Here is a 23,553-nt window from a genome sequence, read left to right as displayed (position 1 = left end):
TTGTCGGAGTTCGAGTTTGGTGCAAGTGATCTGGAGATGGAGATCAAAAACAAAAGTGAGGTGCCAGCTTCCTCTGATCGTAGTGCTGAACACTTTTGTGAAGCTGATGTGCCTGGTTTGCCTGGTAGAACCATCTCTTGTGATATCAAGAGGTACAAACCATATAGCATCACACTGCAACCCCCACCCGCCTGCTGTGCTAATACAAGCGGGCAGCTGGCCCCACTGTGCATTCCTGCTGACCATCGAGGTGCCCCCCACACAGCCAATGCTGAACATGCACCAACAGAAGCCACAGCACATAGCAACAGACATTTTATGTTGACGTTTGAGTGAAACCATTGCTTTGTGTGCATTTCAGAAAACTGAATTTTTTGGATAAAATATACAGCCCTCAAAGAGTTAAACCAGAAGTCTTCAGTGTTTTTTGGCCGTCTGTCAGTCTTGATGTCAGAAATGTTAAGTGCAAACATGGCTCCATCACTTGACGTGCCCGTTTGGCACCAGCCAAGATTACAAACCGCAGACTATTAGAGTTTTGGGACACCCTAAGGTTATATGGTAAACTCCCAACTGCTACATCTAAACTAGAAATGAGGTCACCTTTTGTTAACTGACCAACATTTAAGGGTTTGAACAAATTTAGAGTGTTTGTGTTTCGCCCGACCACAACAGGAATGGTGCAAAAGTAACCAGAGACTTGGGCGCAGTCCGGTAAATGGATTGCCCTGAGGTCCTCTTGGGCCTACGGTGACATGCATATCAGTGGAGAGAGAGAGAGAGAGAGAGAGAAGTGAAAGCCTACCAAGCAATACGTGTGTTCTTTCAAAGCCATTACTCTGCAAAGAGGAGACAGATGGAACCCATGGCTTGGAGTGGCTGTGTCTCCTACTGGACATTCATTCGACAGGTATGTGTGAAAGCTTTCCATCATTGTCACAAAAGAAGCAAAACCACAAGCCTCAAAAGTCTAGATTGAAAGAAATCTTAGGTTGTTACCACCCTTGTGCAAGTGTTCATCCACCTCAGTGTTTGTCCCTTTCTGTCACGTTACAAGCTGGAATTCAGCTGAACCTTTGGGGGGTTAGCACCATTTGGATTTACACATCATGATAAACCACTTTGAAGGTGCAAAATACTTTTACTTGCGACACAAACAGTAATTCAGACCGAAAAAAACATCCTCCAAGTGTGCATAAATGTTCACCGTCCAAAGTCAGCACTTTGTAGAGCCCCCTTCTCCTGCAATTCCAGCTGAAAGTCTCTTGTTGAATGTTGCCCCTAGGATTTTTGTCCAATCATCAAGCAAAACTGCTCCAGCACCTTTACATTCGACAGGGTTGTGTCGGTGTGCAGTAACAGACAAAATCAACCCACAGCTTGTCCATTGTATTCAAGTCTGGGCTTTGACTCGGCCATTTCAAGACACATCACGGTTTCTTTTTAAACCACTCGTGTGTTGCTTTAGCAGGGTCTCTTTAGGGTCATTCGTTGTCCTGCTGAAAGAGGGACCTTCGTCCCAGTCTCAAATCTCTGGCAGACTGAATCCCGTTTTCCCTCAAGAATTGCACTATATTTAGTGCAATACATTTTTCCTTAATTCCTGACCAATTTTCCAGTCTCTGCAAATGAAAAATGTCAACGCAGCACAATGCTGCCACCACCATGGCAATGTTCTTCTCTGGGTGACAGGAATTGTTGGGTTTCATGTGGCATTTTCAGGTGATGGTCTAATAGTTCAATTTTAGTCTCATCTGACCAAAAAACCTCCTTCCATGTATTCGGGGAGCTCACCACAAGCTGTGGAGCAAACTCGAAATGTGCATTCTTACAGTTTTTCTTTAATGACTTTTTTTCTTGCACTCTTAACATCGAGCCCCACTGTGCGGATTGCATGGCTTGAAGTGGTCCAGAGGACAGAAACTCCCATCGCTGCTGTGGAGCGTTGCAGCTCCTTCTGGGTTATCCTTGGTGTCTTGCATCTTTGATGAATACCCTCCTTGCCTGGTCTGGGAGTTTTGGTGGGTGGCCTTCTCTTGTCAGGTTTGTAGTGGTGCCATATTTGTTTTCCACTTTATTATAATGGATTTAATGGTGCGGCGTGTGATATTCCAAGTTTGAGACTTCTTGCTTTTTTTAATCACCAAACCCCGATCTCTATTTCTACACCACTTTCTCACTGACCCGCCTGGAGGGTTCCTTGGTCTTCATGTTGCTGGGGGCCGTTCTGAACAGATCTATACACAGACATCATGTGACAGGTCAAGTGACGTTTTAACTGCACACCACTGGACCCTAATCAATAAATTACATGACTTCAAGTTAATTGGCTGTACCAGATTTTATTTAGGACGAATACACAAGCACTCACAATTTTTCAATTTTTTCATTCCACTTTAACAATCTGGACTAGAGAGAGAAGTCCATTACATAAAATGAAAATCCATTTTAATTTCAGACTGTAATGCGAAAAACAGGACAAACAGAGAGGGAGAAGAATAACTTCACAAGACATTGTAGATGGAAAGCCTTGTTGGACCAACATGTCATGTCGTATGCCTTCAAAACTGAGCTGGACATGAAATCTGGCAAACTTTAATTTGTGAATAAATGAACTCTTCGAAGTTAAAGGAATATGAAACACTAAATGAAGGAGAGACAAACAGCCCAGATAAAGCAAGCAGAACAACACAACCAGAGTATGACAAGTCTGTGTGCAGAGCACATAAGGGAGTGGGGCAGATAAAGAAGATCATCCGCCGGGCAGCAATTGAGCAGCTAGGAGTACAAATGATTAAAACAGTAAACCAGTGCCAAGCAAATGATCAGCAATTTAAAACAGACAATTAAGACAGACCTACTCAGGTGCCCCAGGCAGTCAAGCGGACACCCAATAACAGCAGAAATGAATAGAAGAACTTGAACCAAAACAGTTCAGGTATCTAAAACATACAGAGACAAGAATAAGAGGGCCACAACCAGTAATGCACAGGACTATGTGAAAATACACCACAAAACCCTGTAACATGCCAACAGCATTGGCACAAAATCCATCCATCCATTATCCAACCCACTATATCCTAACTTACAGGGTCACAGGGGTCTGCTGGAGCCAACACAGGGCACAAGGCAAGTAACAAACCCTGCAGCCCACCGCACGGCACTGGCACCAAATGTACTCTGAATATTTTTGAACTTGGCCTTTCAAACACTAAACGCTGTCACCTGAGATGGTGGGGGTGCTTATCCGGTTTCCAGCCACCACAGTCATGATGGAAATTCATTTCTCACCACAAATCATTTTTTTTTATTCTTTTATCAGCCACTCACTAAACTGCGACAAACTGCTGCCTGCATTAAACAAGCAAAGGTATCCAGTTGGCACACACCAAAGATTGGCAAACAATCCAAAGGAAAACTGGAAAACCCTGACTGCCAGCAGCCTGTGAGACATGGCTGTCCTCTCAGACCAAGTTAGTACAGGGACGCACAACCTTAACTTCAATATATGTTTTATCTACATGATAGTGGAACACTACTGTTTTAATATGGCATTCCAAGATTGACACGTCCTCCTCCATTTGTCTTTATGAGAATCTTGAATCTAATGAGAGTGGAGGAATTGATTTCCGTCCTTAGCAAAACACAAAGAAAATGAGTCGCTTGTTAAGCACAAAGAACTGATAAATGAAATCTTCATCTGTTAAACCAGGGAGGAGTGCATAGTGTCACAACTTTAAGGACTCTGAAAATCCAACATCCACAGTGGCACAGGCACAGGTACAGGTACAGGTACAGGTGCACTATTTCCCTGTGCAGTAAGACAGATACATAGATACACACAGTGGGTACGGAAAGTATTCAGACCCCCTTCAATTTTTCACTCTTTGTTATATTGCAGCCATTTGCTAAAATCATTTCAATTAATTTTTTTCCTCATTAATGTGCACACAGCACCCCATATTGACAGACAAACAAAAGAATTTTTGAAATTGTTGCAGATTTTATTGAACCCTCAGTATTTAGTAGAAGCCCCCTTTTGAGCTCATATAGCCAGGAGTCTTCTTGGGAAAGATGCAACAAGTTTTTCACACCTGGGTTTGGGGATCCTCTGCCATTCCTCCTTGCAGATCCTCTCCAGTTCTGTCAGGTTGGATGGGTAAACGTTGGTGGACAGCCATTTTTCGGTCTCTCCAGAGATGCTCAATTGGATTTAAGTCAGGGCTCTGGCTGGGCCATTCAAGAACAGTCACAGAGTTGTTGTGAAGCCACTCCTTCGTTAGTTGAGCTGTGTGCTTAGGGTCTGAGGTCCTTAGCACTCTGAAAAACACCCCCAAAGCATGATGCTGCCACCACCATGCTTCACTGTGGGGACTGTATTGGACAAGTGATGAGCAGTGCCTGGTTGTCTCCACACATACCGCTTAGAATTAAGGCCAAAAAGTTCTATCTTGGTCTCATCAGACCAGAGAATCTTATTTCGCACCATCTTAGAATCCCTTCAGGTGTCTTTTAGCAAACTCCATGCGGGCTGTCATGTGTCTTGCCTCTCCTCAGTGTGTGGAGACAACCAGGCACTGCTCATCTCTTGTCCAATACAGTCCCCACAGTGAAGCATGGCGGTGGCAGCATCATGCTGTGGGGGTGTTTTTCAGCTGCAGGGACAGGACGACTGGTTGCAATCAAGGGAAAGATGAATGCGGCCAAGTACACGGATATCCTGGACAGAAACCTTCTCCAGAGTGCTAAGGACCTCAGACTGGGCCGAAGGTTTACCTTCCAACAAGACAATGACCCTAAGCACACAGCTAAAATAACGAAGGAGTGGCTTCACAACAACTCTGTGACTGTTCTTGAATGGCCCAGCCAGAGCCCTGACTTAAACCCAATTGAGCATCTCTGGACAGACCGAAAAATGGCTGTCCACCAACGTTTACCATTCAACCTGACAGAACTGGAGAGGATCTGCAAGGAGGAATGGCAGAGGATCCCCAAATCCAGGTGTGAAAAACTTGTTGCATCTTTCCCAAGAAGACTCCTGGCTGTATGAGCTCAAAAGGGGGCTTCTACTAAATACTGAGGGTTCAATAAAATCTGCAACAATTTCAAAAATTCTTTTGTTTGTCTGTCAATATGGGGTGCTGTGTGCACATTAATGAGGAAAAAAATTAATTGAAATGATTTTAGCAAATGGCTGCAATATAACAACAGAGTGAAAAATTGAAGGGGGTCTGAATACTTTCCGTACCCACTGTACATACATACATACTTTATTAATCCCAAGGGGAAATTCACATATGGGGAGGTACAGAGCAGTGTGTTGTCATTTCACACATTAGGCCCAGGGTGGTCATCAAATTGTCACCGGCTGCCTTCCTGATCATTCACAACTGGCTTTCGGGTACCGTAATTCTTATTAATGGAAGCCAACAGAGCCAGAAGAACACCCGCACACAGGCACTGAACCTGCATTTCTCATTACATGATCACTCTGAGCAGCGTGTCTCACTGCCTTAAACGTGCTACCAGACGATCTGGACATAAATGAAATGATTTAGTCCTGAAGAGACAGCCCTGCATTCTGCCACAAATCGGGCAATGGTGGGAGAGCAGATTAATATGCCACCCCAAGGCAAAATACACACAACCTAGATGGAAACAAGATCAGTCCTTATCCTTCTGAAGAGAAGGACGTCCAAGCAAAGGTAATGTGATAAGCCTCAGCTCGGCTCACAGTCAATTTACAGATCAGCTGGCACCAAGTCCAACTGGCATACTCTCTGCTGTGTGCACGAGGGCCTTCTCAACATCCCCACAAGAATGACTTTGAAGAAGCACGCTGAGCTGCAAACAGCCCTCTAGACAAAGCACCTCAACCGTTGGTGTTTCTGCATGTCCAGCCAGTGGTACTCGAGCAGTGACCAAGCATTGTGTATGTGCGGTGAGGGGTCTTGATTTGCCTAACTAGTCACAGAAGGGCTTCTTTGTTGGCACAGTAAATGGGTGGCATCACTGAGGTTGAACAGACAGGGGGGTCTGTAAAATGACAAACCCATCCCAAGCCCCCTAGTCTGACATGTAACTGCAAAGTTGGGGGTGCGTGTTAAGCTGTCCTACAGTACGTCCTCCCGCAAAGCCCACCTCAGTGTGGCCAAAGGAGGCCAAAACACAAAAGCAGGAGATGCGAAGCACAGGAGACGACCCAGCAGCGAGCCAAGTGTGATACGTGCCACTGCCTGTGTGTTTTAATGTCAGCTCTAACCACTAATGGCTTCTTATTAGTTCTTAAGGAGTCACATTTATTCTAAGACACGACATTCTTCTACAGGAAATGGCAGGCAGTGAAGGGGGGGAATTTTTCAATTAGATTTGCTGCAACTTTGGGAAAGTTTGTGGCCATTATTCAGGAGAAAGTTTCTAAACAGCAGGGATTAATAGCTGCCATCCCAATGCCACGTCTTGTCCCAGCCCGTGCCCTGCTCCCTTTCTCTGCCCAGTTGTCACCAGTGTGGAGCTGCACTTTCTCCCCTATCCATAGGTTTTGTTTTTTTTTTCTGAAGCACCCCTATTTCTACCCATTGCCAGGGCCAATCACTGCCCTGAGCTCGCGCAGGGGGCACCCAGGGTGCCTCTATTTCACCCGCTCTGCCTGTCTAGTTGCCCTCCTCGACGGAGATGCAGGGCGGTTTTGGTTTGGTTTGTCATCTCTACACACCTTTTTAAGTTAAATAAGATCCAGCAGCTAATCCTTTTCTGAAGAGCTATTACTTTAATAACATTGAAGACACTACAGATTTACGCCATAGTCTGATTAATAAAAATCATTAGTAAGACAACAAGATCTTTTGAACACTGGACAGACAAATATTAGCAAGCCAAGAATGATTTTCAATTAAGGCCTTAACATACACATAATCAGAACAAAGTGCGAGAACGTTCAATTGGCGCACAGCCGTTTCCAAATTCATTTGTCAATTTGCTCTGAAATATTAAAGAAATAATTCAATTTTATATATAAGCTGTGTGGCTACCAGCAATTTATGATCACCATTTGAGCATCATTACAAATGAAGCTGTGCCCTGGCTGCTGCGTGCCAAATGTCTTTTAGAAAATGTCAAGCAAGTCTGCCACATGGCAATGAGAGGGCACCACCATATTACCAGTGCCATACCTGCCAGTTTAACAGATGGTAAACACCCCACCAATCAGCAACGTTCAGATTTAACCGCTGCATAACCTGGGAAGGATTATGAGGAGGAGTTTGGCCACCAAGTCTTCCTCCTCCTCCTCATTATTGGAGTCACATTTTGAGAACAACAACATTAGCTCAAACACAGATGATGCCTCGGCGTAGTCGGTCCGTGCTCCTCCTGTCCGTCTCTGTTCAGGTAACAAGATGTGAGTCACAAAGTCTCATCACAGTGAGGTCTGCTGCTGGCCATCCCACCTTCCTTTTATTCCATCTTAATTCGGATTGCCCAATTTTATTTTTTATATTTTGTCTTTTTTCTCTTTCTTCACCCTGTAAAGCACGTTGAGCTCCATCATTTGTATGAAAATGTGCTACAGAAATACATGCTGTTGTTGGCCTGAAAGCTCAACGTCACTCCATGTGTCCTCTTATTTCCAGTGACATCAGAATTTAACAAAGCCAAACACGGCCGCAAAGACTAAAGTGAAGGACCACATTGTTAGGAGGAATCGACCAGGGAGGTCTGCCTGAAACAACTTGAAAGAGGGTCTCAAAGTTGATAAAGAAGGTCTGTTCAGCCTCTATACATCAGACTTCCAATACAACTCGGAGTCCTGCCATGTGTAAAAGTTCGCTGAAGACACTTCTATCGTGGGCTGCATCAGGAGTGGGCAGGAGGAGGAGTATAGGAACCTAATCGAGGACTTTGTTAAATGGTGCGACTCAAACTACCTACACCTGAACACCAGCAAGACCAAGGAGCTGGTGGTGGATGTTAGGAGACCCAGGCCCCTCATGGACCCTGTGACCATCAGAGGTGACTGTGCCGAGGGTGCAGCCCTATAAATACCTGGGAGTGCAGCTGGATGACAAATTGGACTGGACAGCCAATACTGATGCTCTGTGTAAGAAATGACAGAGCCGACTATACTTCCTTAGAAGGCTGGCGTCCTTCAACATCTGCAATAAGATGCTGCAGATGTTCTATCAGACGGTTGTGGTGAGCGCCCTCTTCTATGCGGTGGTGTGCTGGGGAGGCAGCATAAAGAAGAGGGACGCCTCACGCCTGGACAAACTGGTGAGGAAGGCAGGCTCTATTGTAGGCACAGAGGTGGACAGTTTGACATCCGTGGCAGAGCGACGGGCGCTGAGCAGACGACTCCTGTCAGTAATGGAGAATCCACTGCATCCACTGAACAGGATCATCTCCAGACAGAGGAGCAGCTTCAGCGACAGACTGCTGTCATCATCCTGCTCCACTGACAGACTGAGGAGACCCCACACTATGCGACTCTTCAACTCCACCCGGTGGGGTAAACATTAATATTATACAAAGTTATTGTCTGTTATACCTGCATTGTTATCACTCTTTAATTTAATATTGTTTGTATCAGTCTGCTGCTGCTAGAGTATGGGAATGTCCCCTTAGGATTAATAAAATATCTAACTAACAAACCAGGCCGAAAGAATCCAAATGATCGACCAGCAAGGTGTCAGCAGAGGCAGTCCCAGTGCGATGGTCTTATTGCCACTTCTGCATTCCTTTCCACAGACACAATGGACAGCATTTTATTTGTGGCATTAGATTTCACACTTCATACTTAAACTCCAAACCCCTACACATTATTGGCAAAGCAAAGCAGCCCTGAAAAGGGATGGATGAATGGATTCATCTCATCTTACCACAAAGGAAAAGCTTAATTTTTTTAAATGTTAAGGCAAAGAGCAGTCCATTGCCAGGGTCTCCACATCCTTCCAAACATATGGAGAGTCAGTGGGCCTAGTAAGTCATACAAGGACCACAAGTGGCACCTAAACATTAGGACTGCACATTGTTTGGTGCCCACCTCCTGGTGGACCTGCTTCCAAAGTGGACATCATGACATACTCCCACCTTTCTGGTTTCTCTTTTACCGTGCAATCAGTAATCCAACAGATTATTGGGGGGAGAGAGAAAAAACACAAACCTAATTAAAGTGACGGCGTTATTAAATATAATCCTCCTTCTCCAACCGCTAATTAATACCCCAACAGGCACTGTAATGTTGCTCTCACGCCTAAAGATGGTTAAAAAAAGAATACTCCACCATGTCACATTTTCTCATCCTGTTTGCTCACGCTGATCTTTTGTGCACAGGAAACCAACTCCCCCAAAGACCACCAACTGAGGCTCAATCTGCTCTGCAGCGACAACGGTATCAGCGAGAAAACGAATGGGTGTACGCACGTCTGGTCGTTGCAAATCCATACACAGAAAGGCAGGAGGGAGACTTGCAAAGAAATGCCAGCAGAACGTACGTCCATCTGCTCTGCAGGATGTGCTCAGCTTCAGCCAGCAGCCGTTGTCTAACAGGACTCCATGTGGAAAGGAGCCACGGAAAAGATGGAATTCTGCATAACAAAAAGGACCAAAACAAACACCTAAAGTCAAAAAGATTTTCAAAAAGCAGCCCACCTGTAACACTACACTTTTCACAGACCACACCACTCCATGTTTTTATAGCACATACAGAGAAAACATCTCACAGGTACAAGAGAAAGGAGTGAAATGTGACACACAATTTTCAACATCCACCGTCATCTGTGACAGGCAGCACAGAGGAGACGACGTCATTAGTCAGTGGCAGCAACAGGACTAAGTGTACAATTAAATGAGGGACATCTCTTGACTGAATTCAATGTACTCTGGACAATAACCTCATGAAAGTGCCGTACACAAGGGTGGGTGAGCAGATGTGAAAGAACATCGGCCCAAACAATGGCAAATGAAGATGCCAACCTTCACCTCACACTCGGTTTGCTAAAGAAAGAAGCCCAACTCAGAAATAACTGAAGCTTTCAGTTCCACCTTTTGGAAAAAACACAGCAAAGACTTTTAAGCACAAAAGTGGACTGCAAGTTCGATCCGTGTCTTACCAGGCATTTCTCCCGGTGTTCAGGTTTCCATGTCATCCCTCATTCCAACCACAGGCAGGTCAGCACAACCAAGGAACAAATTCTTTGTGCCTATTGTGCCCAGCCTGGAGGTCCTTGCAGGGTCTATTCTGGACTTGAACACATCACGACAAGGGAATGGAGAGACTTTGATCAGAAAATGGAAAGGTCCCCAAAGTGAGATACCAAATTACAAATGGCATTTGAGCAAGGCAGACATGTTTTGTTTTTCTCGTTGTTTTCCATATACTCCTCCACCACCATTAGGAACCTCAGTATAACAATAAGTTGTAAAGAAAATAATAATAATAATAATAATAATAATAATAATAATAATAATAATAATATATACAGGGTGTCCATAAAGTCCGTGTGCGACATAAAATAGTTGTCACTTTGTAAGTATATGTGATAGAAAGGATTCGTGAAAAGGATTATCGATTTTTTTTTGTGTCTTTAGAGGTTTTATTGTTAGAACTTTAACTTCAGAATTTCATTTTTCAGAATCACTGCTGACCAACAGCTTCGCTAGAAGAGAAAGTAAATTGTATTCTTTGGATTGGCTGAACTAAAACCTTCCGCTGCTGTCCAAAGAAGGTTTAGGCCCCAGTAGAAGACAGAAGCTCCACACAGGAACTCCAGATCCAATAAGCCAGGGTCTGGCAGGCCACGTGTTAGTGAAGAAACTGTAGCATCCGTAGAAGAAACCTTTGAGGCAAGTCCATGAAAGTCATTAAGACGGACAGAATCGTATTCCCCTTTGTATTAGTAATGATGGTGGACATGTTGTAACATTAACGAGAACAATTAAAAAAAAAAAAGTGTTTCTTCTTTCTAATCCTTTTTACAGATTCTATCACATCTACTGTAAGTTATTTTACAATGCACATGGACTTTATGGACACCCTGTATGTATCTATGTATATTACAGTAGATATTCATTTACTTGTATGTTTTGGGTTTTAGTCCAGTCTAGATCTATAAAATGTCAGGATCTGTCTGTCTGTCTGTCACACAATTACTTTCAAACTAATAAAGCGAGTTTAAAAGTGTAGGACCTTTAGGTAGCTGCACACTGGTGGCCAGGACCTGTGGTCATGTGTTTACAGTGAGGTGATCAACAACAGCTTTTATTTCTATGGCACATTTTCATACAAATGAAGTATTGAAGTAAGATGAAAAAAGAATAAGATTAGGCAATACTAAGTAACAAAAGAATAAAAGTAAGGTCCAATGGCCAGGAGGACAGAAGAAACCCAAAAAAAAAAATCTGCAGGGGTTCCGAGGCCACGAGACCACCCAGCCCAACATCAATGATCTCAATCAGTCCTCATAGCTTTCAGGGTTCACGTGGAATAATTAGATGCTGAAGGTCATGTGGACATCTGGCCTTCAATCCATCAATGGAGGGACTGCACAATGCCCTGATCAGGTGGTGGTGGCGGCGCACGTTGCCACCACAGAAAAATGGAAAAAGAACAGCAGAGAAAGTAAGGAGTTAGTACGAGTTGCAAAGCCATTATAAAAACGATAGTTAAATGCATATACAGAATAGCAGGGTTACGTTAAAATGAAGCTACGAGAAAGCCATGTTACAAAAAGGGGTTTTTAGCAGTTTTTTTTTTAAAGTGGTCCACCGTAATAGCCTGGTGAATTTCTATCGGTCAGCTCTTCCAGATTTTAGGTGTGTAACAGCAGAAGGCCGTCCGCCTCACCACATCTTTTAAGTTTAGCTCTTAGAATTATAAACAGACACTCATTTGAAAATCTAATGTTACGATTTGGAGTGTAAGGTGAGAGGCGTTCCGAGATACAGGATGGAGCAGATTATTGAAGACTTTGTAAACCATCAGCAGTTCTAAATTCGTTACAAATAACCAGTGTAACGACACCAAGACTGGTGTGATGGGCTCAGATTTTCATTTCCTAGTTAAGTTTGTGGCAGCTGCGTTCTGCACTCGTTGCAATGGATTGATGTCTTTTTTGGGTGGTCCTGAGAGGACAAGAAACCAAATGATATCCGCCATAACGGCAGAAAGAAAAAGAACATCAGCAATATCAGCTGAGCATCAAGCACATCACAGAGGGCGACTAAGTGGCAAAGGAAAGGAAAGAATGAGACGACAAGATGCAGACGCACACAACACAAGCAAGAACTAATGCTGAATGTAAACACTTTTAGGAAGCAGCAACTTAATGGCCAACAAGGATGGAAAAGAGACCTGTAGTCGTGTGTTGGAGCAACCAAGTGATAACCAACCAGCACAATGGCAGAAAGAAGAAGAAACACAGCAACAACTACTGAGTGTCAAGTGAGCAATTTAGTGACAAACAACAAGAAGAAAGAAGAACAGAATATGTAGACACACACAGACAAGAAAAAATATGGCTTGATATGTTATTAAAAAAATCAAAAAAATTCTAGGCTGCAGCAAACCGGGGGACCAGAAGCATTTACTGCAATAAACACACAGCCCATCTATTCCAGCCTATAGGTGTTCAGAATCGAGTGTAGGAATTGTGTATTATAAAAAAGGGCAGCAAAGTAACCTCTGGTCATGTTTATGGCAAAGTAAATCACAAAACCAAGTGATAACCACCATAATGGCAGCAAGAAAAAAAACAAAGAGCAGTGACATCTGCTGAGCGTCAAACAAACCCCAGAGGCAGACTAAGTGCTAAAGACTAAGGAAGAATAATTAGACAAAACGCTGAATCACACTGACAAGCACCAAGTGGTCCTAAATATACAACAATTGAGCAGCAGACAAACACCATGAGTCACAGGCCTGCAAGACAAAGTCCAGGATACCGAACACAGGAACTACCCAGAGCCAGAAAGGCATGGCGACAATCAAGAAGACCCACATATAGTCGACCATATGAACGCATTGCTTTTACATCCTTTCATCAATATTTATTTAAAGGTCACCGCTTTGCAAAACTCTATCAGCGATGCGATTAATGTCGAGCTGTATTTTTTCAGGTTTGTGTTGTCAAAATAGAAGAGTCGCACTTTCTGTAGGTGAGCCACCAGACATAAAACTACATTGTGACTTCTACAGGAAACGAAACAAAGAACTATTTAGAAAGCTCAAGTATCAGCAGCTCCCGGTTTTCAACTTGGCTTTTATTTGTATTTTATTTTAGGACCCTGGGTCTGTGTATTTCACCAAGTTGATGCACACAGTGCACTGAGCTTATTAGTGGGTAGAATAACTCTAATTTAAATGAAAAAAGGATTGCTTTTTTTGTCAATTGTCAGGAAATGGCCTCTGTGTAACAAATCATCCATCCATCCATCCATTTTCTAACCCGCTGAATCCGAATACAGGGTCACGGGGGTCTGCTGGAGCCAATCCCAGCCAACACAGGGCACAAGGCAGGGACCAATCCTGGGCAGGGTGCCAACCCACCGCAGGACACACAAACACACCCACACACAAAGCACACAGACTCGGGTCAATTTAGGAATCGCCAATCCACCTAACCGGCATGTCTTTGGACTGTGGGAGGAAACCCACGCAGACACAGGGAGAACATGCAAACTCCACGCAGGGAGGACCAGGGAAGCAAACACCCAGGTCTCCTTATTCCCAGGCCAAGGACTGGCAAACACCTGAGAGCCTGAGTGTCTGCCTCGGATTCACCATCCCTCCTGTATGTGCATTAATGTTCATGTGTTTAGCTTGAGTGCTTCATCTCATACCATCCTTTATTTATAAATAAAATAAAAAAATCCCACTTCCTTGACAGCTGGAAATATGAGATAAGACGACTGGCATATGGAAATGCATATAAAATACTCAAAAAAAAAAAAAAAGTACACTGTTACAGGATTCTGGCCTCTTTCTTGTCTTAAAATGACTTTTCCACGTAAAAGTGGAGTATTTACAAAGTGACAAGTTATACTCACCTAAAAGAACATGTGAAGACTTACCACTGCCTATGAGAGAGAAGAGAGATTCTCCAAAGATCCACCGTTACAATGCAGCCTTCACAGGTACAGGAGACTCTCACCAGAACCGTAATGTCACAGCTCAGGTCAAATGGCAGAAAGGAGTGGACCTAAGAGGAGCGGTAGAGTGGTTTACAAATGGGACTTCCTAACCAACACTCTCCCCGACAGGCTAACTAGATGAAAATTGTGACTTTTAAGATAAACTTCTCACAACACACACCATCATCTGCAAAGCATAAGGCGGCAAATTACTCAAGGCAAGCACGAGCGGCATCACAAGTAAGTGTTTGCCACATGTAGGTGAACATGGAAAGAGCAGCAGAAGGCCCGGTTGTCTTCAGGAGACAGATCTTTAGAAGGCCTTACACTCACAATCTCATTTTCACACCTACTGTTCAGAAAACAAGAGGTTGAAGTTCAAATACCATTCAGCTACCCATTTTCTGAGCTGGCAGACAAAAGTATCAGAGCACACTCTCATTGTGGACCATTTGACAAGTGACCCAACATCATTGAATGTCTGCGGGATTTGGGACAGACAAAAAGAAGAAAAGTCCAACAGAAATGGGACCATTATGCCAAATTTCGCTGACAGTGACGAGGCCAGGAATTGAACCGAGGTCCGTATTCCTATAAGGCAGCAGTGGTAATGACTGATCCGTGAGGACAGCCTTGATAGACAATCTGATTTGTTACTTCGGAGGCAGAGAGGATTTTATTTAGCTTTTTTGTTCAGCTTATTTTCATATTTTCCCAGATAACACAGCAGTCTTGAAAACTGTCATATTCTCGCACATTCTCTTCCCGTTTATTCTCTTTCTTTTTATCAAAACCTACTGTGGTTGTTGCACTTACAGAAAACGATGGTTCTAATGTGAGGGCATCTGTTATTTGTATCCCTCATGCTCTGTAGGTTATGCAACTTGCTTAATTAACATTGTAGGGTACACCAGTGGATGACTCAAGCCACCTTTCAGAACCGGACCACACAGGCAGCTGAGCAAATATACTGGAAATCAGGCACCATGGTTAATGCAAAACAACTGGTAAGTGTGAACCATCCCAGAAATAATAAGAGAAAGGAGGGGATGACTCCTTGCCCCCATCGCCTTGCTACTGAACTTAGAAAAATATTAACTTTCCAGATCACGTAGACAGTTAAGTACATTCTAACAGTTCATGGGAAAATAAAAAATAAAAATATTCATCATAGAACAAAAAACAAACAAACCTGCCTGTCTGCACAGCACTGATAGGGATGTTATTGAAGCGTGACATTTGCTACCTTCTGTACGCTGGAGTCTTTTTCAATTTTTGATCTTTGAGCATCTAGTAAAGTTTCTTGCCATTTTATAAAAATAAGGACAATCTGCAGGATTTACACAACCCTTCCCTTTCTTCCTTGAATTGGGATGTGTGCACATTGAAAATTTCAAAAAAGTGAATAAAGGGCTTGGGTGCTGCATTGTTTGTTTTTTGCTTTGTTTTTTTATACTGACCTGTTAGTGGAGCAGATTCTCGCTCAGGATTGGAATGAAAAAGCACAAGAAGAGTCTCCCAGGATAGAATATGGCTCCCTGCAACCCTGTAGTGAATGAAACAAGAATTTCAGAAAGTGGAAGAGATAACGGAAGGAGGAAACATTCATAGTCATGGGAGAGAGTTAGTCACTGGTCTCCAAAAAGCAGGAGCTGCCCAGGAATGTTGGATACACTTCATTCCTGACCCCAAGATACATCCTTTTAAAGGGCTTACAGCCCCGAGTTATTCTACTCAGGCAGACCCCAGACTTCTAGGCTCCACTCTACAAAGAATGCCAAGCAACATCCCATTCAGGCCTGCCAACTGTGATTAACCCAAGTAGTCCGAGTCCTCACTTTGAACAAATCTCTGACAAGGTACGATTTGGCTCAACAGGGAATAAAACTGGCCTTGAATTCAGTTTCCTACACAGTGGTACAGTAATTGAGTAAGTTAGCTATTAAGGTCATGAATAAAAGTCATGGTCAGACGACGTTTGTCATTCTCTTGGCCAACTTGGCTTGAGAAAAAGATGTCACCCTCCTGGAGAGAGGCCTATTAGATGGTTGCATTTGTCAGACATCAGTGCTGGTATAGAACTTTGAGAAGACAGCTACTGACAATTGATTTCCAAGACGCAAACCACTGTTAAGCAAAAAGAACATTAGGGCTCGTCTCAATTTTGCTAAGAAACATCTCAATGATTGCCAAGACTTTTGGGAAAATACCTTGTGGACTGATGAGACAAACGTTTTTGGAAGGCAAAAGTCCCGTTACATCTGGCATAAAAGGAACACAGCATTTCAGAAAAAGACCATCATACCGACAGTAAAATATGGTGGTGGTAGTGTGATTGTCTGGGGTTGCTTTGCTGCTTCAGGACCTGGAAGGCTTGCTGTGATAGATGGAACCATGAATTCTACTGTCTACCAAAAAATCCTGAAGGAGAATGTCCGGCCATCTGTTCGTCAACTCCAGCTGAAGCGATCTTGGGTGCTGCAACAGGACAATGACCCAAAACACACCAGCAAATCCACCTTTGAATGGCTGAAGAAAAACAAAATGAAGACTTTGGAGTGGCCTAGTCAAAGTCCTGCCCTGAATCCAATTGAGATGCTATGGCGTGACCTTAAAAAGGCGGTTCATGCTAGAAAACCCTCAAATAAAGCTGAATTACAACAATTCTGCAAAGATGAGTGGGCCAAAATTCCTCCAGAGCGCTGTAAAAGACTCATTGCAAGTTATCACAAACGCTTGACTGCAGTTATTGCTGCGAAGGGTGGCCCAACCAGTTATTAGGTTCAGGGGACAATTACTTTTTCACACAGGGCCATGTAGGTTTGGATTTTTTTTTCTCCCTAAATAATAAAACCCATCATTTAAAAACTGCATTTTGTGTTTACTTGTGTTATATTTGACTAATGGTTAAATGTGTTTGATGATCAGAAACATTTTGTGTGACAAACATGCAAAAGAATAAGAAATCAGGGAGGGGGCAAATAGTTTTTCACACCACTGTAATAGTGAAACAGGACACTGAGGAGGGTCCCACCCAGCTCTCCACTCCTGACATCACTCTTCCCTCTCCCCTCGGCCTGCAGCCTCTGTCTCGGATTAGCATGAATACATCGCTCCTGCAAGTGAACTCTGATTCTTAGCGTGATGAGAGAAGTCGTCGCAAAATCAACCGGAATGTTAAAGCAAATTCTAGAAAAAAAAAAACCCGTATGTAAATCCATTAAGTAGTTCTCTGCTGAAAAGCGGACGGACAGACGTTGGATTATTTATTTATTTATTATACATATGTTTTATATTTTGAATAATCACGTTTTTCATTTTTATTTGAACAACTTTAAATTCTAAGGAGAAAACGTCTTCAGCCCGTCTCCTCCTCAGGTGTCTATGTCTGTCACCTACACCTGCACTGATTTTTTTTAGTCTGCATTCCATGTCCACAATATAAAAATACTCTTTATTGAGAGCAGCGAAAAGAAAGCATTAACAACAACCACATCCAGTTTAAAAATGAGACATTATGGCTCTCTTTTGCTATTGATCGTGTCTCTGAAATGCTCTTTGCTTGAGTGCTAAATACTTTAATACAAGAAGCTAGTGTATTTTGTTTTTTTTTTTAACATTTTATCCTTTCATGTGAGGGAGACCGTTATTTACTCAAACAGCGACATATACTTACTGTAATATTCTTTCATTACTAAAAAGGTTCCTAGCATAGCAAAAAATTGAGCAGCCGGTTTTCTATGGAAAAGTGAAGTCACTTGTTATCCTCAACAACTGTCACTGGTCAATGTGGTTATGTGCAGTCTGCCAAATTTGTGAAGGCTGAAGTCAAACTATTTAACTGTATTTATTTACAATGGTATTTGATTTCCAATATAAAAAAATGCAAACATCTTATTAGAAAAAAGTCTTGTTATAGGCATGCTTTCTGATATTATTAAAACTTGGCATATCGTGTTTCTCTCTTTCAAAGTTCTCTTGCCATGAGCCGTTTCCACATCTCTCTAACTGTAGTGCTGATAGGTTAAGTGCCTTATACAGGGTCATTCATACATTACTTAGTTTTATATTACGACTCCATCAGCATTAAAAGCTACCAAATCAACAAAGATACATTTACACTACAACCGGATTCACACCCACCTTGGCAGAACAAAAACGCAAGGAGAACAAACACACATTATGCTGTTAGTCACTGTGCAAGTTTGTAGTTTTGGGCTATAAGTTTGTGAGACAATCTGGAGGACAATTTCATAGAGCAGTGAGGTTACATTCTGAGATGGACCAAATCTTATTAAAATTAACCTTATCCAATTCAATCAAAATCTATAATATTAACATTATCTGATAAGCTAAAAACATTGTTTCATAAACAACAAGAAATGGCTTCTCATTTAGAAATTAAGCTGGAAATGACTGCCTAATGTACCATGGTTTTATTTGAAAAGGAAGTCAATGCTCTGTTTATTCCCAGTAGCGATTTAAATGACTTTCTGTGTGTGATCTGTGGTTTCTACAAAAAAAAAAACACTTGTACTTTATCTGTATTAAGAAAAAAGCTTTGGTACTTTATTGTAAGTTTCACATGCTTCCTGTAATGCAGAAATGTCTAAGTGTGAAGAGGTAATAAGTGGCCTATATTTGGTTTTGCATATCACAGGAAGCAACACGTTTAGTCTCAAATTTTCATTTGCTTTCCTGTTAAGAAGGGCATAAAATGTCAAGCCAACGACTACCGGTTTTAAACTTTTACAGGACTGCTTCTGTTTTACACCGAGTATTCCTAAAATTCTTCATGTTTTCCATTCTCATTCACCCTAATCAAAAGGTCTACATACTGAAAGAACTTGATCCAAGTGGCTACTTGATATATAAATCAGAGTAAAGAGAAAAGAATCTTACCAAACATTTCACAGAACATGAATGCAGAACTCAAACACTTAATCAGAATTGCTTCTGCAATCGCCCACATCAACTTCTTTATTTGTTTTCAACTATTCCTTTTATATAAATGGCTGCAACACATGGCAATTAAACCACTGAAATACTATAAATGTTTGTGTTTATGGTCACCACCATTTTTATCTGAAAATGATAAACCATTTCCTATACAATCAATGCTGAATAAGCCTGAAGCCCAGCACTATAGGCCATCTCAATAGTTAAGGAGAAACCATACTAACAACAGAGCTTTACTAATAAAAAAACTAACAGAAGAACAGCACTTTAGCTTCCTTTTTCATTCAGTGAAAGGGGAATCCTAAAGCTTTCCTGGAAAGATAACTGAACAGGAACTGTCATTTTTAGTACACAAATATATTTACTATCAGCAGGGTGTTTTACGTTGAAGAGCTTCAATACAGTGGAATAAAGTTGAAAACGTACTTAAATATATCTTGCTGAGAGTGAATGTTGTCACTTTTACATGGTTGTTTCTGCCGTGCCCTGAATTTGACAACTCTCTTTTGTTTTTGTTCTTGCACATAACCAAAAACACTCTAGAAACACAGCAAATACAAGATAGCCGCCAACACAATGGCTGCCTTCTGATTTTTTATATTTTAGTCATGATCATGTAAACCCCTCAGCCATACATTTTAAAGAATACCACCAAGTCAGTCTTATTTCTATATGCTAGCACTCATTTACTATAAATGCAATTCTAAGTGAAGAGGGTCAGTGATGTACAAAACACATCAGCTGGTCAATGTTAATGTATCACAATGTGTCAAGTAATAAGCCACACATGGAGTATGAGCCACTTAGCCTGCCTGTCCAAACAACAAAACACATTATCTTGTGCAATATTGTCCTTGCTGTGATGTTTACAGTGTTATCCTGTTCCTTGATTTCTCTCGTTTCAATGCATCTGTTGTCGGCACAATTGTGCAGTATATATTGATGTTCACATTTTCCCTGCACAACTCACCTACAGATGATCCAGCTTTCTACAACATCCTAAAGATGTGTAAGTTCTGTTAATTCAAGAAATGGAGTATAAAGAGACCTGTGATAGAATAGCATCCTGTCTAGCCCTGATTGCTGCCTTGGCCTGGGACAAATTAGCAGCTCCCAGAAGTCCACTAAGTCATTACACTGCTTCAGAAAATGTAAATACTTGCTGGTACAAATAAAAGTAGAAATGTTTCCGCCTTACACTGCCTGTGCTAATATATGCCCCCAGATTCCTACACCACCTGTAGTGTGTAGAAAAAGAAAGAAAAAAAAAAAAGCAATTTGATGGAATTGGTTGTTTGAATGATAATCTATTTTTGGTTAGATGGAATAACTTTTAGATGGGCGAGGCAACAACAGCTGAAAACAACTTCTGGAGGATTCAACAAAATATTACTCAGCCAAAAACAAAGTTATGAATCAAAGCTCACACGGTTTCGTGTTAGCAGACCAAAATTATTTGCCAACCTCTATCTGGATACTGCAAAGCAATAATGTCCTTATGCCTGAGGCAGTTAAGCCATCTGTATATCCTACCATATTTTCTCACTTATCATCTTTGCCCAAATGTTATTGGCTACAACCATTTTGACAAAAGTATACACAGAGTAACTCATATATTTCTTATCTTCTACCTGCCTCATAAAATTCAAAACAGTAGGACTGTTCAGGTAATCAATTGTATACCCAAACGACAGGTAGTCTTAAAAAGTCTTTACTATGAAGAGTAACCTAGTACTCATGCTACTGTACTTTAAACTACAAAGCTGATTTCATTAATGGTGTAAATTATACACACACATTGATAAAACACACCATTAAAACCACCTGCCTAATGTTGTGTAGGTCTCCCTCGTGCCACCAAAACAGCCCTAACTCATCGAGGCATGGACTCCACAAGTCCACTGAAGGTGTCCTGTCCTATCTGCCAACAGGACTTTAGCAGCAGATCCTTTAAGCCTTGTAAGATGCGAGGTGGGACCAAGTGGAGGACAAGTCAGCAGCATTAACTCTTTGTCATGTTCCTCAAACCATTCTTGAACAATTTATGCACTGTGGCAAGGAATGTTGAGCTACCAAAAGAGGCCACTGGCATCAGGGAATACTGTGGCCATGAAGAGGTGTACGTGGTCTGCAGAAATCTTTAAGAAGGTGATATGTATCTAAGTTATATCCAAGTCAATGCAAGGACACAAGGTTTCCCAGCAGAACACTGCCCTAAGTGTCACACTGCCTCCGCCAGCTTACCTACTTCCAATAGTGCATCCTACTGCCATCTGTTCGCCTAATAAAAGATGTACACGCTCCCAGCCATCCACATGATCTAAAAAAAAAAGCATGATTCATCAGACCAGGCCACCTTCTTCCATTGCACCATGGCCCAATTCTGATGCTTACATGGCCATTGTAGGCACTTTCATTGGTGGAAAATGATCAGCATGGGCACTCTGACAGGTCTGTGGCTACACAGCCTCATATGCAGCAAGCTGTGATGTACTGTGAGTTCTGACAACTCCCTCTCATGGCCAGCATTAAGTTTGTTTTTTTAACCAATTGTGCTACAGTATCTCTTCTGTGTGATAGGACCAGACAGGCTAGACTTGGTTGCCCATGATCCTGTCACTAGTTGTCCTAATTTATGAAAGTTCAGCATTGCGTGCTCTGGACACCTATTGGTACATGTTCATTAAGGTACATAGCAGATGCACAAGAGGGCATCCCTGAGGCTTTTGAAGGCTAGGATTTCCAACGCTTGTCAAAGTGACTCAGATCCTTATGCTTGTACGCTTTTCCTGCTTCCAACACATGCACTCAAAAAAAAATTAGACCATGTTGACCCAGCACAACAGAAAAAAAAGGTTTGTACCATTGTAATATCTTCTATTAACTAATTATCTCCTGGTGAATTTAGCATATTGTTGGATATGAAGCATTCTGCTGTGGTGGGCTGGCATCAGTTCATCTTAGCAATGAGACTGACATCTCCCATGAGGTGGAAGAAAGTATTAACACCTGGAGATGGCTAAAATAATACTACACCTAACACAAATATTTTTGGAAGGTACTCTGTCTGTGCAGTGGAACCCACAATCTTATTCATTACCCATACCTTGGGTTCTGAATCGATGAACCATTTTTCTAAAAAATTGGAGCACCACTTCCTGGTGTCACATGTAAATACAGGATCATAGACAAGAGTCTCCAGTTACAGCCAAGTGTAATATGCTTTCTAAAGTGGGAGGTGTTGCCACAATCATTGAGATGGGGTCTTGCTTGAACATAAAATGCTTTTACTAAAAAGTGTTCTCTGGATAAATTAAAAATTTTGTTATTGACTTTACATGACATCCAATGCTCAATTACTCCACAGCACAGGTCATAATGACTATGCTGTCTTTTTATTGGATATCCATTTCCACCCTGATTGTGTGATCAAAGTAGATATAGATTGTTTTGAGGCAATTTGTCGTTCTGATCTTGTTCAGGTAGAATTTTACATTAATATATTTCACTCTAATAGAAAGTATGCCATCGTTTCCAGTTCAAGAGACAGAACATCAGTTAAACACTCATAATAAAGATGCTATATAAGAACAATTAATGCTTACTGTATATTCAGGTCTCTCTTTATCATATTTTGTCGATGAGGATTTTTAATTCTATTTTGTACCAGTGTTTCAAGTGGCACCAAATTACTTGTGATACCCTTTTCATGGCAATACAGTGACATTCACTCCACAAGTCCTCTGTGAAGGTTTACTGTAAGGGACTGACTAATACTGCTATGCAAAGTACGGTGAAACGTAGAATGTTCTGATAAACACTGACAGTCAATCAATGAGCAGTTGTTCTGTTGGGGGTCTCAATGAACATTCAGAAAAAGGTACTGCTACTCAAGTCAAGATGCTATATATGAGCAATCCATTATATCAAACATTTAACCTCAGCCCTGTCTCTTGAACTGGAAACAATGGCATACTTTTCATTAGAGTGAAAATCTTTATTCAAAAATCGAAATCTCTAACTTGCCAGTATGCTAAGAAAAGGATCCGGTACAGTGACGACGACTGATGTAAAATTTCCAGGCCCCCTAGTGCTAAAAGAAAAGGTGTAATTACTCTAGGATTGTGGCCACTATATACCTTGGAGTACCTGCTTACTTCAAGCTCTTCTTTGTGTACTGGTGCAAAAGAACTAAAAAATTTTAGATGACAGTTACTTTCCCAACCAATGCTGCATTTTCTAATTATGTTACATAAGGTAAATTTCAATACATTCTCTGCATGTCTCAATTTTACTACAAGAATGATAATATTAAAACAAAAGCAGATAATCTTATATACAATGACAAATATGAAGTATTTACTCTGAACATGTTAGAGATGTTTCATAAACTCATTACTCATAATAATGCTTTAACTGATAAAGCTTTAATCACAGTGTAATTTCAGTGAATACAGTGCTTTGTAA

General features: G+C 41.7%; 1 long non-coding RNA gene across 1 annotated transcript in view; it reads right to left on the bottom strand.

The window, feature by feature from the left end:
- Positions 1-14,073: 14,073 nt before the first annotated feature.
- The window catches only part of LOC120540943, a 36,322-nt gene continuing 26,842 nt past the window's right edge, over positions 14,074-23,553 (bottom strand). Inside the window, exons 2-3 of the long non-coding RNA XR_005635901.1 lie at positions 15,588-15,673; positions 14,074-14,195 (exon numbers count right to left, since the gene is read on the bottom strand). This is a non-coding gene — a long non-coding RNA (uncharacterized LOC120540943). The remainder of the gene's footprint in view (positions 14,196-15,587; positions 15,674-23,553) is intronic.

Source organism: Polypterus senegalus, chromosome 12 (assembly GCF_016835505.1).
Source record: "Polypterus senegalus isolate Bchr_013 chromosome 12, ASM1683550v1, whole genome shotgun sequence".
NCBI lineage: Eukaryota > Metazoa > Chordata > Cladistia > Polypteriformes > Polypteridae > Polypterus > Polypterus senegalus.
Note: the sequence above shows the minus strand (reverse complement) of the source record. Positions and strands in the feature narration are given on the sequence as shown.